Source organism: Trachinotus anak, unplaced genomic scaffold (genome assembly GCF_046630095.1).
Source record: "Trachinotus anak isolate AG129_WGS33_773 ecotype Australia unplaced genomic scaffold, CSIRO_AGI_Tana_v1 ptg000004l, whole genome shotgun sequence".
In the NCBI taxonomy this organism is placed as follows: domain Eukaryota; kingdom Metazoa; phylum Chordata; class Actinopteri; order Carangiformes; family Carangidae; genus Trachinotus; species Trachinotus anak.
In genome coordinates this window covers 12,318,753-12,325,272 of record NW_027273855.1, presented here as the reverse complement: position 1 = coordinate 12,325,272, position 6,520 = coordinate 12,318,753, and the positions used below count along the sequence as shown (strand labels likewise).

At 37.3% G+C, this 6,520-nt stretch overlaps 1 protein-coding gene across 2 annotated transcripts in view; it reads left to right on the top strand.

The window, feature by feature from the left end:
• Positions 1-3,323: 3,323 nt before the first annotated feature.
• Positions 3,324-6,520, top strand: part of samd11 (sterile alpha motif domain containing 11) — an 83,777-nt gene continuing 80,580 nt past the window's right edge. Inside the window, exon 1 of one of the 2 annotated variants that reach the window (XM_071475946.1) lies at positions 3,324-3,465. The gene's annotated coding sequence lies outside the window, so the exon portion shown is untranslated. The remainder of the gene's footprint in view (positions 3,466-6,520) is intronic. The other variant, XM_071475947.1, reaches the window with a different exon arrangement.

The window sequence follows — 6,520 nt, the reverse complement described above, 5'->3', positions numbered from 1 at the left end:
CCTTTCCCCCAGTTTGCAAAAGCGCTTTAAAGAGTATTTGTTTTTAGGCATTTAGGAATATGTTTATTCTGTATATGTTTACTGTGCGAGGCTGTACAGTAGGTGCGAGAGATATTAATATGAAATAAGAGAAGAGGATGGTGAATTTCAAAGGTTCTTTAAAGGCACTTGACAAGGCCGCCCTCTTCAGGGAAAGCTGTAACCTCTCCAACACATCTGCTTTCAATGTGCCATGTGATGATAGAAAGTGGTGCAGAGAGTCCTCTAGTGGACACAGTGGAAATAGACATGAATGGCTCTATGAGGAAAACTTTATCTATTATTTAATACAACATACAAATAGACACAGTTTTGCCCTGGCTGACATGTGCTTCAAAATTAATGAAAAAAAAAAAAAGTTTTACTCTGATTTTTCTTTTCCCAAGAGTAAGAGAAAGAATTTTTTTTCCCCTATTTTTTTCAGGCAGATGAACAATGAACTAATTTAAATTTTCTGCCTAAAGCATTTTTATTTGATTTGGCAAAGTGCTCTGCTGCTGCCTGCAAATATGATCAGATTATTAGCTGAAAACTAATTAACTCTGGCAAATATGTGATCCTCAGCAGGTTGGTTTCGTTAAGCAGAGTTAGAAGTAAAGCTTCTCTCCCGGTATCACTCTGCTTCAAATACACTATACCTGTACATATAACAATCTGACCGATGCTACACATATATCTGTCACACACAGTCTGGTTACTCGTACAATTACCAGCTGTTATGGACACACACAAGCTGATGTAAGTTTTATTGCAGTTTGCACAGTTGCTCTGTGCATATATGAGCTTCAACAGGCAGTATGTGTAAACAGTGATAAGGTTGTGTTTGTGCAGTGTGTGTGTGTGTGTGTGTGTGTGTGTGTGTGTGTGTGTGTGTGTGTGTGTGTGTGTTTTGCTGGATTTCCTAACTGTTAGCAAACACGCTGTGGTGCCGTGTTCTCCCACTCACTGCTGACAGAAACAGCTCAGCGTCTGTGTGGGAGTGAAGTGTGGCGGGTTTGCTAACTGTCTCTGCTCATAACATTACAGTATAAGCTCTCTAAATCAAGAAGCTGCTCCTCGCATGTTTGTGTGTGTCTGCAGGTGTGTATGAATAAAAATAGATAGTAAAAGCTGTCTCCTGCATTGCCTGCTTGCCCTCAATGTCCTTGTACTAGCTTCACTGCAGAGAGGTGGAAATTTTTAAATGAACCAAATGGCTTTCAGTAGAACAGACTGAAATGGTAAACACTTGACATTGTGAAAGAGAGATATGAGAAGGCAGCCTGTGGAGAGGAAGGAAGGGAAAATGAGAACAAGCGAGAGGCCTCTGGGTGAACAAAGGCTTATCAAGCGTAATCTCCACCAGTGTTGCTTGTCAGTCTCATCATGGCTGACCTTGTCTCGAGCACTGCTATAAGCGTGACCCTCTGTCCTGACTTGGCTGAGCGGACCCGTCACGCTTTGTTTGTCTGTGAGCCTCTCACCCCCACACTAACCAGCCAGCAACACTGTCTCTGTGTGTGCCTCACTTATTTCACATGGTAGCAACATGAGGAGGAATAGGTTGCATGGAGTAAAGTGACTCAAGAGAAGATCACATTTATTGTCCTGTACATTGTTTATTTGTTTATTGTATTAAAGCAATGTGTAAAAAAAATCAAAAATCAGATATGCAGAAGGGCATACTTATGGTTTTAGGGATAGTCAATATGAATGCGTTGAATGGGACTTTGAACTGTATGTCTGTGTGTGTATATGTGTGGGTGGGTGGGTAATATGACAAGGTTGAATAACAGGAACAAAAAATTATTTTATAACCCAAAATAGGCAGTTGTTTTGGTATATCTACATCCCAGACTAAAAAAGTAATAAACAATTAAAGGCATGAACAAAATTTTATGAATATTATTAATTTGCAACTAGCTTAAAGGATAAGGTTGACAATATCTTATAGTTTTTCAACTTTTACCAAATCCAGTGAAAAGACCAAAACTAACAGTGCTTCCACAATCAATGGGCTCCTACTGAAGATATAAAAAATGTGTCACACATGTAAACTTTCACAAAAAAAAAGGCTAAATAATTTCATTAAACTGCTGGACACTGCAGTTTTTAGCAAAAATTACTGAAACAGAAGGAAGTAGTGCATATGGCACATGTCACTAAGTGCAGCAGTGTGGCTCACTGATGTGTTTTTGGACAACTCTGGAGCGCTATGACAAAGAGGAACAAGCTATACATAGTAGGATTAATTCATTGATGCCGTTGGTCTTTTCATGGTATTTGCTGACAGTAAGAATCATATAGTATTGCGAGACACATCCTTAGCGTGTACTGCACTCGTGAAAAGAGAGGAGATTTTGGAAGATCAGTACATTACTCATACAACATCAGACAGAATAATAATCTAATAATAATAATCTAATTTCATAATCTAATTTTACAAATGATAAGGAAAGTATAGGTCAGGTCCACTTGGACAAAATGAGATAAAAACTTCATTTAATTGTGAGAATGTAATTATGAAAAATCATCAAACTATCTGTACCATCAGTTAGTGTGTATTATCAGGAGCCAAATTGTACATTACATGTGTTTGTCAGTCTATATAGTTGCCCTCTAACAAGACTCATGACCACGCTCCTTTGAGGACTCAATAAAATTTAGGTAAGAAATCTGCACATATGTCTCATCTGCACACTCAAAATTTTATTAAAGTTTTATTATTTATGATTCATATTCATACAAATCTGTGATAGAACAATATTTTCCGCATTGTGGCTTCCTCAAACTCACTTGTCCTTTTGCAGCCAATTGTGATCTCATGATTTTGCCTGTTGTCAGTGGCGATGGGCAAGCAGAGGATGCCCATCCCATCTAACTAGGTAAAGTATGTTTAAAATTGATTCAGTAATCCAGCGACACAGAGAGACTTCCCTACACAAGATTAAATAAAGTTGTGGTTATTTTTCACAAGCTCTTCTGCTGACTCCTGTTACTCCACTCCATTCTCATTAGTAGACTATAGAGAGGATTTTAGTGGAGCATCTCTAAACAAACTCCTGCTTTTGTTGGAAGCACTGGGCAGCACTTCCGGCATAACCAACTAGGAGGAATAACGTTGAACATTCAGCTGGGAAGGCTGTAAGTCTTTCAGTCACTTTATTATTTCTATTTTATGAAGTTTTGAGTCTAATGTAACACATTCTCATCCGTCTTTATGATTTGTTTGACAGTGACTTGAATTGTACAGAATAACAAAAACAAAACAAAAACAACAAATACATGTTTTACACTGAAAGGTAACCGGATGTTGCTTTTTTTTTGATTTACGCAATCAAGAAGTACACCATCACCTGCTGCAGTGCCAACCATAACAACAACAACAACAACAACAACAAAAAGACAGTTGAAGACAAAGAATAAATTGTAGTTTGTCAACAGTCGGTAAGTAACGATCCTAAACGAGACCTTTTACTGTAAAGTTAATATATTCACACAGCTGTCCAACATGAGGGAGAGAAGTCACCCAAACCCGCCCCGGGCCTTAAACTAATGTCAGTTAGGTCCTGTCGTTGGGCGTTAAAGTCACCGATCAAACATCATCATTACAAGACAACTTAACTTTTCTGTATCTGTATGGTCTTTTATGACGCGTAAATAACAAAACAAACACAAGTCTACAACATTAAAAACAAAACAAACAGTATAAACAACATAGCGACCTCCACCGCTGTTAGCTAGCTGCACTAACAAATACAGTAGCCGAGAAATGCGTTTAATTAACTTGAACTAAAGACTGATATTCAAGCTAAATGGCAGTATAAAGTGGGCTGCCGGTTTTTTTTTTCTTTTAAGGTAATAAGTGTCCGTGTAGACTACACAAATTTAATAACATTACTATTTATATACACATCTTACTTATTCAAATGTTTTGGTTGAATTTTCACAATATACAGTACTAGCTTTGGGATTTTTACATTCTTATCATCATCAATACCACCAGGGTGATGGGACAAGACATGGTTTTAAAGGCAAATAGTGGTCACAGGTATTGACTTCATTGAGGTTTTTTCTATGTGTGACATTAATTGATGAATAAAACTATTCATGGCATTTTTGCAAACACCCCCATTTTACTTTATTGGCCAAAACTTTTACATGGTACTGTGTATCAGCAAACATGCAGCAACTGTCTAACCAACATTTCCTCAGCTGATAGCAATCTCATTTAAACATGCACAACATCAAAGGAAGGAGAGAGAAAAAACAGCTTGCCAATTATGTAACTATCTGGTTGAGCCTTGAGTTGTACACTTTAGCTGTTTAACATTGAGGTGGATGTGCCAATATATCCTCCAATAGCTGCTTATGAGATGGCATCTTATTCTGTTTGAGGATAATCAATTGTTGAGTAAGCAGTGTAAAGAATGCTGCAACTAAATTCGAGCGGAAGAAGGCCATTAGAGAGTTGGGATGGATGTACATATAAAAGGGTATCAAAAACATGGGTCCAAACATCCGTCAGTGGCGGACAGGATCAAAACACATCGCTGTGGAGGCTGAGATCACACTCACATCCACCCCTGAAAAACATTTGCCAATTTGCTGCTGCTCAGATGGAGCCTGTAAAGTACTGTAGTTGTCCAAGCCTGACGCATATTAATAAGGATGGACCAGACCAAATTCTAATTGCCAAGACACTACTGATAGTGTATTTATGAGTCCATTTCCTGGGAAGAGGATGCAGCTGTGTGGACAGCCCTATATATAATAGATTTGAAACTCTTTTGCACTGGTTCAATTTCCAAGAATTCTTCAATACAGCAGCTGGATGGACAGAAATATATGTATATTTTACAAACTCATAACCTGTAGGTCTCAGAAGAACCAGGTCACACATTTTCTGATTCATAGATGGAACACCAAGCCAATGTGGGAGGCAAAAACAGGCGGTCTGAGAAAGAAAGGGCAGTTTACAATGGACAAGAATCATAACCTGCTTTAAATGTTAACAGCCAGCCAGATATCTGGACTGTTCATAAGAGGGTGCTTGCTCAGTGGCAGCTGGGAACGAATCAGGGAGCTCAGTTTTACCAGGTGGGAAGAGTCTTTTGTGCCCATGAAGGTGGTTTTTCATCCACCTCCTTCTGGACCCAGCTTAGGGATGTTGGCTGCCCAATAATAAAACATATGATTTGGTAGAGCCAATTCTCCATCCTCCTCCTGCCTATTTAAAAATTCTTCGAATGTGGAGCAAACTTTTATTGCAGGTGAATGAATTATCTGTCTTATCCCTCAAGAAATGAGCTTGTTATAAGTATAATTCAAAATAAAAATAAAATTGACTTGTGCACTGTGGTTAGCTTGGCATCATATCCAAGACCATTTCCAAATTATCATGAAGCAAATCCTTAAATATTTTTTAGTCACCACTTACTTATTACTTTGGTGACACATCAGTTTTGTTAAAAATATCTTGTTGTCCCAGCATCTTTACAATTAACTATAAATTAAAAAACAAAAATCTTTGTCCATCTCAGAAGAAAATGTCTGGTGTGTGTTGTTCAGTCTGTCCTCTTCCTCATAAAATATCCTACTGGATATGTTCACTACAGAATCCTAAATGAAACTTTTAAAACTTTTAAAACTAAAAGATTTACACAATTGTAATCACCATTTAACTTTGTGTCAATTCAGTTTCCCAAGTTGGTCACCCAAATAATATCTTCCTCAAGGACTTCAACAGTTATATGATTTATAGCATAGTCTGTTAATCTATCTCTGTATATGTTTCCACATTACAATTAGCTGTAAATGTTTGCGCTTTTCTCCATAGTAATGAGCATATATAATAGACAATTAAAAATCGTTTTGGAATTAAAAACTCCCCCATGTAGATTATGAAAAAACTGTTGCACAAATGACAGCTGGGAGATGAGACATCTGTCTCACTCCACAAGATGGAGCTGTAAGCAAATAGTTTTGTTTAGTACACATCAGTGTATATAGGAACCAGGAAACACTCAAGCCAGGACTATAGTAGACAGTAGGTGGTGCTAGTGATTTATCAACCTTGAAAAAGAACTTAATAATTGGAGGTTTCAGTTATGAATAAGCAAAAATCTTAAATACTTCAAATGTTCCTGTTAATTTTTTGGAATGGGTTTTTTTTACCTTTTACCTTACCTCCATGATCAGAGAGCTTCATAATTTATTGAAGTAGCACAATTATAAGTTAGATAAATTTCAAGCTTGTACGGAGAATGTTGTAACTGTGCTGAACTCTGACTGGCAGTTAGTTTCAGTTCTTCCACCTACGTGATGTAGCTTAAACATCATTTGAACTGATGGGTTTCAATTCAAACTCAAAGCAGCTCAGTTCAGCCAATCCATCCTGGTCCTTTTAACAAAATGAAAAGAGTCTTGAAATTCAATTTGATCAATGATGAAAGTGAAGTAATTATATTCACATAATAAAATGTGTTCATAACCAAATAAA